This window comes from Balaenoptera acutorostrata, chromosome 3, assembly GCF_949987535.1.
Source record: "Balaenoptera acutorostrata chromosome 3, mBalAcu1.1, whole genome shotgun sequence".
Taxonomy (NCBI): Eukaryota; Metazoa; Chordata; class Mammalia; order Artiodactyla; family Balaenopteridae; genus Balaenoptera; species Balaenoptera acutorostrata.
This window is the reverse complement of record NC_080066.1, coordinates 2,288,619-2,301,609: the sequence shown is the minus strand read 5'-3', so window position 1 is coordinate 2,301,609 and position 12,991 is coordinate 2,288,619. Positions and strand designations below refer to the sequence as shown.

Sequence of the window (12,991 nt, the reverse complement as noted above, 5' to 3'; positions counted from 1 at the left end):
GCAGAAGGAGGGTTTCTGGTCCAGCGTGCAGGGAAACAGTCGACACACAGCTGGAGATTCCTTTCCTGCCAAATCGCCCAAGCTGCACATCAGGCTATTATGAAACCATTTCCATGAAGCAAGTTTTCCAGTGAGGCAGGGTTGTTGATGATCGCAGGAAAACCACTCTCCTTGCACTCAGGTTGGTTGGCGACATGGCCTTGGTGACCCCCGGCAGTGACCAGCACACTTCGCCGTGCTCCTCCCATCCCTGGATTTGTTAGATCCCACCTCCTCACTTTGCTCTTTGGAAGGAAACCCACTGGGACGGGACAGAATTTTCTGGAGTGACGCTTGTATAGTTTTCTTGTCCAGCATCTTTCCTGGTCAAAGCTGGGTGGAGAGGCAGCCCGAGATTATCTTGGTTTTGGTTTGAACCTGAGTACGTTCTTTTTTTTTTTTTAAATAAATTTATTTATTTATTTTTGGCTGCATTGGGTCTTCGTTGCTGCGTGCGGGCTTTCTTTAGTTGCGGCGAGCGGGGTCTACTCTTCGTTGCAGTGCGCAGGCTTCTCATTGCGGTGGCTTCTCTTGTTGCGGAGCACGGGCTCTAGGCGCACGGGCTTCAGTAGTTGTGGCACGCAGGCTCAGTAGTTGTGGCACGCGGGCTCTAGAGCTCAGGCTCAGTAATTGTGGCTCACGGGCCTAGTTGCTCCGCGGCATGTGGGATCTTCCTGGACCAGGGCTCAAACCCGTGTCCCCTGCATTGGCAGGCGGATTCTTAACCACTGCGCCACCAAGGAAGCCCTGAACCTGAGTATGTCCTGAACCTCCACAGGTCCTCTTCCTCATCCCATGTGCAAAGGACCCCCAGCGGCATTTCAGTCTGAACACACAAGCCCCGTGCTCCCAGCCCCGCCCTCACCTACCTGTCAGCCCCTCTCCACCGCCTCAGCAGAGCCCTCCTCATCCTCCAGACACACAGCAAGAAAGTAAATCTCATTTCTTAAGAGAAGATAAATCTTCTCCCAGGAGTTACTGCCTGACAGTCTGATGCATGCTTCAGGATAGGCTGCCTTCTCTTAGAAGGATGTTCTTCTTGATGTCCCTGCCTTGTTACCTCCAGTATCCAATACTCATGAAATCCTGTTAGTTTCACCTCCGAAGTAGAGGGGATTTGACTGCGTTCCCTCTACCCACTCCCCGTGACTCCCCCTCACTTCCAGCCCTCCTCACCTCTCCTCTGGACCATTGCCAAGGCTCTTAGCTGGGTTTTTTTTGCCTCTAGACTCTTCTCTCCCCACCCCTTTCTTTAAGAGACTCCAGATGCAAATTCAATCATGTTACTTTCCTGTTCAAAATCCTTTACAACAAATCGGAAAGTGCACAGGATAAAGCCTAAGTTCCTTGACCTGGCACACAGGGCCCTCTAAGATCTGGCCTTGCTTTACCTTTGCAATCTTACGTCCTGTCGTCTGAAGCACAAATCACCGGTCTCAAATGGTCCAGATAGTCAGCTTCACTCGTCCTCCGAGATGGTTTCCAGCCTCCATTTTCTGAGAAGCCTCCCTCACTGTACCCCTCGGCCCTCAGCCAGGACCGTGCCCTGATCTGGGTCTGTCACAGCACTTATCACAGTCGCTGTGACCATCTGTCTTCTCCTAATAAACGGTGAATACCTCCTGTGTCCAGGGCACACTGTGGAAATATTCAGATGAAAGCACTTACTTATTCAGAAATATGCATGGAAATGTTGATTGGGACGCCGTCTGACATTTGAAGACAACCCCAAAATATATATTTCTTAATTCAGCAAGTGGTTTATTTTGAGACAGCTATAAGTCGACATTTTTGTTTTTAAAGGCTTATATATTGTAAACTAACTGTACTTCAAAAAAATAAAGAGCTTGTATATAAAAAAGGCCCAAAGACTGTTTTTAAAAGGGATGCACCCCAGTCTCCCTCACAACCTCAGGTACGTGACCACGGAAGCAACGCACTGTTGTGAAGTCTTCCACCTTCTCTAAGGATGCCCAGAAAATTATCTTAGGTGGATAGATGCAAGAAAAAATGGACAAGTTAAAGTGGAGTATGATCTTTCAGCCTCCTTAGCAATATGGGGGAAGGAAGACCGGGGACCCCCGCCCAGGGTCAGAAATAGAAATGTCTTTGTGCTAAAACCACGAAAGCTGGGGCAAACTCAGAGGCAACGTTCGTTTGCCTGGGAAGCCTTAGCGACTGTCAACCTTCCAAGGCGAATGATGCTGTAGGAGCGGGTAGAATTATGTCGTATTCCTAGAATAGGGCAGCAAAAGTCCCTCTATTGGGCAAAAGTCACCGTGCTGAGCTGAAGGAGTGTGCTGGCACAGGACGGAATGTTCCAGCACAGGGATAGCTATGTCGGAGCGCAGCTTGTGAAAGAGGCGAGTGTCTTCTGCGGGGAACGGCTCACTGTTACCTACAACACTAGGTAAAAGGCCATCAGGAAGCCGCCTTATTGAGTCTGGGATTCCACACCCCCAGCTGTCACGGATGCCATGAGTCTGAGCAATTGCCCTGGGAGTGAACCAGGAAGGTCCAGGGCCGATGGAGACAAGGCAGGCCGGCCTGGACAGAAGCCTGGGTCCTGCCCCGCAGAGGAGACACCAGCTGTTGTCACCTCACCCCCCACCTTGGAGGCGTCGGCGTGCTTCACTGGGCCTATGTGAGGGAGGTGACCTGAGCCCGGGTGTCACGAGGTTCTTGACGGACAGTTTGCCCTCACTGCTTCTTCCTGCAGCTTCAGCCTGAGCAAAGTCAGGCCACCGCCGCTGCTGAGGTTTCCCCGGAAAGCATCCTCCTTTCCCTCTGCCGTCCCTTCGGGCTCCTGCACCCTCTGCTTTTGACTGTGTTTCACAAACGTGGGCCAGCAGCTTGCCAGCATGCCAAGGTCGGAGCCTGTGGGAACTGCCCTCACCTGCGGCTGTGGGTCTGAGAATAAACGTGAGGTCCAGAGGTGGGCCTGGTTAGGGTTAGGGTAGGATTAGGGTTAGGTTTAGGGTTAGGGTAGGATTAGGGTCAGGGTTAGGGTTAGGGCTCGGGTTAGGCAGAGAGCTTCCTGCCATGGTGGGATGGGTCTAACCCATATGAAGTTTCCGCAAATTTGCACAAGTTGCCCAAATTTCTTATCGCGGGAAGCCCCTTATTCCTAGGCGAATGGGGATGATGGCTCTCCCCTTGGATGCCCCCAGAGCTTCTCAAATCATTATGCTTTTCCTTCGCTGTTGAGCTCTCCTTCTCCTTCTGGCTTCTTTAATGGAACGGATTGCAGGTTCCTCTTTGCAGTGAGCGTGGTTAGTTGCTGCATCTCCCTAACAAACAAGTACGGGGTCATGTGATGTCTTTAGTGTGTTATCTTTCTCCTGCCAGCCTTTTTCTCCATAGTTTCCCTTTGGCTTATTTTAATACCTATTGTACATTGTACGTCCTTTTGTTTGATGGTCTATTTGAAAGACCTACATATTGTTAGTCCCCTCTCAAATCTCTCGCAGGAAATCTTTCCTAGCTGTCCAGGCCCTTCTTTGAATGCCCCAGCCTTGGCCTGGAGGCCCAGTTATAACAAAATCCACCTTATTGGGCATATGGAGAAGAATCACTTTTCTTTTAGTGTTTCTTGCTACATAGAGCTATTTTCAAAAATGCCTAGGCTTGGGAATTCCCTGGTGGTCCAGTGGTTAGGACTCGGCACTTTCACTGCCAAGGGCCCAGGTTCAGTCCCTGGTCGGGGAACTAAGATCCCACAAGCCATGCAGCTCTGCCATCGACAACAGTAGCAACATAAAATGCCTGAGCTTAAGAAACATCGTAAGCGTCCATCAATGAACAAATGAATGCAAGAAAATGTGGTGTATATATAGGCAATGAAATCTTATTCAGCCATGGAAAAGAAGGAAATCCTGCCATTTGCAGCATGGATGGCCCTTTAGGGCATTTTGCTAAGTGAAATAAGTCAGACAGAGAAAGACAAATACCATATAGTCTCACTTACATGTGGACTCTAAAATAATAATAATAATAATAATAATGATAATAATAAACAGAAAACAAGCTCACAGATACAGAGAACAGATTGGTGGTTGCCAGAGACAAGGGATGCGGGGTGCTGGGAAGCAAAATAGGTGACAGGGGGTCAAAAGGTACAAACTTCCAGTTATAAATAAGTCCTGGGGATGCAACATATAGCACGATGACTGTAGTTAATCATACAGTCTTGTATATTTGGAAGTTGCTAAGGCAGTAGTTCTTAAAAGCTCTCATCACAAGAAAAAAAAAAGATTTGTAAACTATATGTGAAGAGAGATGTTAAGTAGATTTATTGTGGTGATGATTTCACAATACATACAAATATCAAAACATTATGTGATACACCTGAAACTAATAATGTTATATGTCAATTAGACCTCAATAAAAATAAATAAAATACAATTTAAAAATTAAAAAAAAAAAGAAAGGATACCTAGTCCTCCAATTGTACTCATATTCTGAACATGCCTGGTAATTCGTTCTGTCGTAGCGGCAAGGTGAATTGAGTCCAGCTGTTACCCCGAACTATCACTAGTGTGGTTTCCGTGCACTGACTTCTCTCCAGTTGGAAGACAGCAGCTTTTCCCGCATGGGAAATTCTAAGTACAGAAGTACTGTTTAGGTTTCTTGGGTTGGGCCAAAGGAAACCAGCCCAATTAGGCTCTGTGAACACCAGACTGTGTCTGAATGGCCGCTAGGGTTGGTCTGGCTTTGTTGAGGTGTGAGGAACATAATTCCACCGGCCACAATGTGGCTTCAAGAATGGGCCTTCCACTCGCAGTGTTACAATTCTTCGCCCCTGGCTGTTCAGATTCTCAGCCTGAGAGGTACTCTTGGGCTAATGAACTCTTCCTTTGGCACTTGTAGAACGAATCCAGGCACCGTGGGGCAAAGGAATTTGGATGTTTCTTAACTGAGTAGGATTTGGATATGGGATCAGCAAATTTAGGAAAAATCACTTAGAAAATGTGTCCTAGGTCTGTTAGCTGCAATCAGCCCCCTTTTCATGTACCTTCACAGAAATTCACTCCCTGCCTCAATCCCATTCAAATAACAAGTTCGTCTTTAGATCTGAAAAAACGTGGGCTGTGGTCTCCGTGCGCTGTTATCCGAAATGTCCAAGTGGCCCAAGGAAAACTGGAGGTACATTTGACTGATTCCTCTGACTTCCCAGAAGGATTATGATTCATTGGGAAAATGTTTCCTGTGGTTTTTAGAGCATTTTCAAGCCACAGCCATACTGAAGAGGCCTCGAGCTATGAAGACCAGCTACTAAATGACATGTTATAAGCCTTGTTGCTGGGCAAATTTCTTCATGAAACCTGAAACCTCAGTTAGCTCTGGGTTCAAGCCGAGCAAAGCACTTTAGCTGATTTCACCAAAATCTCCCCCAGACCTTTGACCTTTATTAGAAACCATACTATTAGGCCTGTGCCCCACTCAAAAAATGTACTTTTGTTTTCTTCCCATGAAACATTGTGGTTGTACAGAAAAACTTGGCTGAGGTATCAGGTTTATATCCAGTTTAAGATAAATGTGCCCAAGACGATACATTCAACATGATACGTGGTTTCCTTTTCTTGTGAAATTTCGGTGACCAGACCTTCCCAATTAAGCAGAGCAACTGAGCCAAACCAAAATCCCTTTTGGGGTTTGGTGTTCCACTCTCCTCGTGGTTAGGACCTGCCTATAACACAATGGGACAAACTCTTATAACCCTGCCAATGCCCCTTAGATGAAAACTACTCAGTCCAAATACAGTCCAAGCCTTTGTCCAATGGAGGTCCATGGGGCTCTGTGACTTCATCAGGGAAAGGAGAGAGTGCCTAGGAGGTCACCTTAACCCCATGAAAGAAAGGCCAGGAAGAGAGGCGTCATGTAATACGCAGAAATCCTGGCCAGTGGTGGCGGCCAGCAATGTTCTCCCCCAGTTTTACAGAGACCAGGACCCTTTTAGGAAGTGTGGACAAAGAATGTCACCTGCCATTTCAGTAAACAAAGGGTGTTCAGGCCATCAAGCCATCAGCCATGGCAGCCCCAATGATGGTACGCCCTGAGGGGAACTCAGGATGGAGAAAAACAAGATACTGGCCCTAGATAGCTAAGATGCTTATCAAAGGAATGATTTCAATGAGCCCAGACTCTTGCATCTTCCCATAAACAGAAAAGCACTAAAATCCTTAAGATGTCTACTTTTTTATGATTAGCAGTGATCTTTTGATGTTCAACTACATTTTTTTCCCTAGCAAAAACTCCTATATAACCTGATTCCTTGCTGACCTCTTTGGGACAGTCCCTCTGAGAGATCTGAGAGGCTGCCTTCCTGGGCTATAGTTCTCAGTAAGGTCCCCAAACAAAACATAATTCTCAACTTTTAGGTTGTGCATTTTGTTTTGTTTTGTTTTTAGTTGACAGAAGAATCAAAAATTAGATTCACTGGGGTAGGAGGTAGTACTACACACATACTTTCTTGGGGGGCTGAGTGGAGGGAAAGAAGGAATTTAAACACGTTTTTGGTGGATAAATTCCCAGAATTATTCTCCCAGATATGGAGCAATGATGAGGGGCATTAGAGTAGTTGGGAGTGGGAGAAGAATTTGAGAATTTGAGAGAAGCTGTTACCCACTTTTAAGGCGAAATAGAGTCACCATAGCACAAGATTTTTGAAAGCTCTGTGCAAGATTGATTTTAATGGTACCATTTCACTACATCTTAATACTACATCTAAACTCTCTGCACCTTCCAAATTTCTGTCTAATTCATCCCCGAGCTATGAAATTGTTACAGATTTCATCCCTGAGGGGTTAGGGAGTATCTTCCCATTGTAGAGATAAGTAAACCAAGGTTCTGTGGATTTTGTTGGTTTGTCTTCTGGAGAAGAGACCTCTATTCTCTTAGGTTTATACACCGAAATTTTTGCCAGCATTTGTCCTGGTTGGTATATAACGTGATTTCCTTTTCTTTTCCTTCTTTCTCTTAGAAACGTGGGCCTGACACCATCCTTTACTGAGGACTACTAGCAGATGAATATATTGAAAGGTGATGAGTACCAAGGAACTTGACCGCCAGCCACTCGGTATAGTAAAAGGATGAGCATGTGCGATGCGGAAGGATTAGAACTGGGTGGGATTTTTTGATCCCTGAAGTTGCAGTTTGCCACGCAGGGACAAAGCCTTGCCTTCCATAGCCCTTGGTGTACACAGGGTATTAATCGGGCTGTGACTCTGTGTGCTGGGAGCAGATCAGAGCCCAGTGCAGACCAAGGCTGCGTCCCCTGCCCTTGGTGTGTGTGGACAGGTCCTGGACCAGCAGCTGTGGCCGCTCTCAGGTGACAAACAGGGTGCAGCTGGAGGGCCAGCGGGCAGCCTAGGACCTGGGCTCTGTCCCTCGGGCCTCCTTGTCTCTTTGCTTTACTGGGATCCTGGGAACGAGGCGTGGTGGCCAAGGAGAAACCACAGCCTCCAGATTCCTTTTTTTACAAACCTCTGTCCACTTTATTTAGAACACAAGCAGGGCATGGGCAGGCCATCCAGCCCTGGTCTCACATTACACCACACACCGCTATGTGTCAGCAGCCCACAAAATTCCTGAAAAACCAGGTAACTGTAGAAACTCTGCCACGATTCCTTTCAGGGTCACCAAGATTATAATAAATATTTCTAGAGGGGACAGCCAAACACTTGTCTTTAATATAAGAATTATTTTTAATATATTTATAAATTTACAATTGTAACAATAAATAAAATATGTCATAATCATAATAAAGCATAATGATAAAATATATAATTATAGACTTATAATAAATTAAATTATAGTAATAAAACATATACTAATTATATACTTATAATCATAATAAATTAGAATACAAATAATATAAATAATTTCTAAATATACCAAACATGAAACACACTCATACTATGTCATAATATTGACATTCAGTCCAGTAATCCTCCACTGTAGCAGCTCCTTTACTTTGCAGTGAAAATTGATTTGTATATTCTTTGCCTCTGAGTCCTTGTGGTATTTTTTTTTTTTAATTCAAACAGAAAGTCACAAAAATTATACTCATCCTCATCAGTTCACTCAGTCCCATGTAATTAATATTTTTTTCATCTTGATCTTTTGTTAGCACTTTTATGAGTTCATCAGTTTTTCATTAGAGTTCTGAAAATGCTTATTCATTCAGTTCAGCAGTACAGTCAGTTACCAGAAACCTGTACTTGGTAATTTGCAATTACTTTGGTAATTGCAATAATTGTTGCTTTTGTTATGGCCATCCATGTACAATGCTTGATGTCAGTCTATTTATCTCTTGTAAAAATAAAATACAGTGTGTGGGTGTGTGTGAAAAAAAAAAAAAGAAGGACATTTATGAAGTGTTCTTGATAGCATGGTAAATGTTACTGCTCTGTTTATTGAAAAAAGAAGAATAAAACTCCTTATAAAATATAAAAAAATAATAATAATAATTTCTAAATATAAATGTAGAAATGTATATTTTAATAAATAGGCGTATGTCATATTCAGTGGGGTATGGTGTGTATATGTAAATATATACATATATTTATATTCAGTTGTTGTTGAATTTATCAGCGCCCACTTCGGCCTGCACCCCAAACATTAGAAGGAGATCAGAACGCTGGGGGCTCCCTTTCCGTCCGGCGGCGGCCGTCCGGTGAGCCGCGATGGGCGCCTGCGCGTACACCCGGGAGCTGGGGCCGAAGCAGCCGTCGGACGCGATGCGCTTCTGCTCAGGGGGCGCCGCGGGCAGCACCCCAGCTCTCGGCGCTGCGACGCCCCGCGCCCCGCCGGCCCGACAAGGCGCGGCTGGGCTGCGAGGCCAAGCAAGGCTACGTCAGGCATCGGCTCGCGTGCGCCGCGGTGGCCGCAAACGCCCGGTCCCTAAGTGTGCCTGCCACCTGCGGCACGCGTGTCCACCGTGGCGTCACCTGCGGCACGCGTGTCCACCATGGCATCACCTGCGGCACGCCTGTCCACCGTGGCGTCACCTGCGGCGCGCCTGTCCACCATGGCGTCACCTGCGGCGCGCCTGTCCACCATGGCGTCAACCAGCTCAGGTTCGCTCGAAGCCTCGCCTCTGCCGCCGAGGAGCCAGCTGGGCGCCGCTCTGGGGCCCGGAGGGTCCTGAAGCCTTACTGGGTTGGTGAAGATTCTGCGTACGGATCTTTGGAGGTTGTCCTCCTTGATCCATCCCATAAAGCTAAGAGAAGAAACCCTGACACCCAGTGGATCGCCACAGCAGTCCACAAGCACAGGGCTGGCGCCTGCAGGCAGGAACGGCCGCGGCCTCGGCCAGGGCCACAGGGTCCTCCGCACGACCGGTGGTTCTCGCCGCGCAGCCTGGAAAAGGCGCGGTACTCTCCAGCTCCACCGCTACCGCTAACACAAGTAATGTTTGTAAAATTCTTACCTAATAAACAGTTTAGGACATCCGTGTCTGCTTCAAAGTGTTTTCTAATCTGTCTGTTAAAACTAGTTGTCTGCAGATTGCTTCATTGAATGCATTGTCAAGTTCTGAAAGTGCAATAATGTTTTAAGACTAAGTGATGGGGTATCTTGTTTCTAATAAGGGAAATGCCTTTGTTTTTGCTTTATTAGGGAGTTGATATGTCCGTGTTTAAAATGCTGTTTGGTACAATAGGTGTAAAATTCTGGAAAAGAGGAGTGCAGAAACTAGCCGTGTAGATTTGTTGGTGCATGTGATGAAACCTACAGCTTTATTGGGGTGATGCAATGCTCTGCTGGTTTACTCTAAAGTGGCTGTTTTATGGAGTTTGGCAAGGACAAACTTTCAATTGTGTTTTCCTTGGAAATGTGAAGGGTGTCGTGATCCTTTATCATGATCATATGCAGAAAAATAAAGTTGACTAGGGCTCACATTTTTAGACTTAATCTGCTATTTCATATATGCAACTGCTGCTTCCAAAAGGCGAAAAGTAAAGGAATGCCACCATTTTTAAAGAGAATTGAATAAACCTGTTGCAAGATGTTTCTCTTACCAACTGAAACAAATCCTGGTTAACCTAAATTAAATTGCCTTGTCCTCGATGGTACCACTGAAGTTCACATAAAAGGTGTGAGCTCCTGGTTCAATCCCATGACTCTGTGATCTGCAGAATACTTAACTTCATGCAAAATAGTCATGGTATTCACACTAGTGTATATTGAAACTGATGGAAATTGAACATTAGGTAAATGAGAAGGGAGTTTTTAACCCTAAGGTTTGTAAGCTAGTGAGGCTAGGATTGGGAAATTGGTGTTCATCAGGTACCTTTCAAGTGTGGGAGGATAGAAAAGGCTTGGATCAAAATTTTAAATGTTTTATTTGTAGTATTAGTTTTTGACCATTATGAAATCTAAGCCACCTTGGGGAAAATAGGGTTGGTTTTATTTAAAAGTAACATTGCTAAGTCTAATCAGTGTTATCTTGGGTCAAGCCACTTTATCCATTCCCATAAGGCTACTAAGAAGAGTAATGTATTTGGTGTCGATACAACTTCAATTGGTTTCCAAAAAAAAAAAAAAAAGTTGGGGGGAGCAAGCAGAACCGAGGGGTTCATCTTGTTTTGGGAAAGCACGTGCAATGTGCAGCAACAGATGTTAATTTGATATTAAAATCCTGGGATTTTTCTTAATACAATACCATGGCAGTGATGAATTTTCATCCTTTAGCACATTGGCCCCGGTAACCCTAAATTCTTTTGTCTTCCAATCTTTTTGCTCACCTACACCCTAAAATTTTTCCAAAAAACTATGTTCCTTTATGCACATTTTTTTTTTTTTTAAATTTCAAGCTTTCTTTTTTAATTTTTTTTTTTTATTTATTTATATATTTTTGGCTGTGCTGGGTCTTCGGTTCGTGCGAGGGCTTTCTCTAGCTGCGGCAAGCGGGGGCCACTCTTCATCGTGGTGCGGGGACCGCTCTTCATCGCGGTGCGCGGGCCTCTCACCACCGCGGCCCCTCCCGCCGCGGGGCACAGGCTCCAGACGCACAGGCTCAGCAGCTGTGGCTCACGGGCCCAGCCGCTCCGCGGCATGTGGGATCCTCCCAGACCAGGGCCCGAACCCGTGTCCCCTGCATTAGCAGGCAGACTCCCAACCACTGCGCCACCAGGGAAGCCCTTTATGCACATTTTTAAGTTGACAGCTGAATTTCTCTCTTCATAAGTTTAAATAGCTGCAAAACATAGAATTTCCAGCAGAATGCGAATGTTGGCATTTTAAAATAAAACAGTTCATCACTCTTTAAAATATATCTAATGAAAGGGAAAAACTATAGTGATTTGATGTCTACTATCATGCATTTAAAAAACATATCAAATTCTCTTCCCTAGGTGTTGGAAATTTATTATCTTTAAATTGTATTTCCATTCCTCTTCCATACAGGATCTTATTCCAAGAGAAAATATTTTTACGATTGAAAATCTTTCAGGGATTTCCCTGGTGGCACAGTGGTTAAGAATCCACCTGCCAATGCAGGGTACACGGGTTCGAGCCCTGGTCTGGGGAGATCCCACATGCCACGGAGCAACTAAGCCCGTGCACCACAACTACTGAGCCTGTGCCCTAGAGCCCACGAGCCACAACTACTGAGCCCATGTGCCACAACTACTGAAGCCCGTGCGCCTAGAGCCCGTGCTCCGCAACAAGAGAAGCCACCGCATTGAGAAACCCACACATCGCAACGAAGAGTAGCCCCCGCTCGCCGCAACTAGAGAAAGCCCGCGCGCAGCAACGAAGACCCAACGCAGCCAAAAATAAATAAATAAATAAATATATTTAAAAAAAGAAAGAAAATCTTTCATTGATTGCCCACTATACTTCTTTGTTACAGAAATATGAACAAAAATGGAAATTAAAAAATTATTTCTTCCGGATTTAGTTATCATTTTAACATTAATCTACATGTGATCAAAACAAATAACATTGTAATAAGCTTCGATTAAAATAATTATTAAATATAAGAAGTAAACCTTTTTGGAAAAGTATCTTTGATGAGATGGTTAGGGGTGTCCCAGTGCCTTCATTAAAAGACATCTTGCTGATGCCAGTATTCCTAACTGTCCCTTCCTTTGGTACCCAGTACGGCAGAGAGACCCTAGGGTGGCCTCCACTTACCCCACTTCCTGGTGTCCACACACTGCGTAATCCCCTCCCTGAATGTGGGTGGGACCTGTGACTTGCTCCTAACCCGTGAAATATGGGAAGGGTTTTGGGGTGTCAGTTTTGTTACATAAGCTTGCAACTTCCATCTTCCCAGCAGACTCCCTCCCTCACTGGCTTTAATGAAGCCCACGTGGCAGGGAACACAGGGCAGCCTGCAGGTGACAGCCAGCCGGTCTCTGAGGCCCCCAGTCCAACAACCCGCAAGGAACCGAACCTGCCAAAACCCTCAGGAGCTTGGAAGTGGATCCTTCCCCAGCTGAGCCTCCGATGAGACCCCAGCTCCAGAAGACACCGGAGTGCAGCCCTGAGCAGAGGACCTAGCTAAGCCACACGGGGACTCCTGACCCACAAACAGCATGAGATCATATACGTGTGTGTTAAGCCACTAAGTCTGGGGTAATACTTTATGCAACAAGCAATGACAAATATACCCCAGACTAGCCCTGTAGTAAGAGTTGGGATGGGGAAGGACGTGACCCGCTCTTATAAAGAGTGTGAAAAGGAGGTAAAAATTAGAACTGGCTTGATGTTTCCCCCAGGAGCGTGTTCTGCAAATATTTTAGAAAGGAATACATTTGGAGGCTGATGTCGGGGAGGAAGAAATGTTCCTCTACCCTTCTAGGTTCTTCCTGCTGGTCTAAGAATTAAACGGACATGTGACAGATCAACAGGAGAGAATCAAAGAAAAGTTTAATAACATGCATATATGGGAGAGACCCAGGAAAACCGAGTAACTCGTCAAATGACTGAAGCCCTCGCCTTA

General features: G+C 45.6%; 1 pseudogene; it reads left to right on the top strand.

The window, feature by feature from the left end:
• Positions 1-8,726: 8,726 nt before the first annotated feature.
• On the top strand, positions 8,727-9,445 carry LOC130707666 (60S ribosomal protein L15-like; annotated as a pseudogene).
• Positions 9,446-12,991: the final 3,546 nt, after the last annotated feature.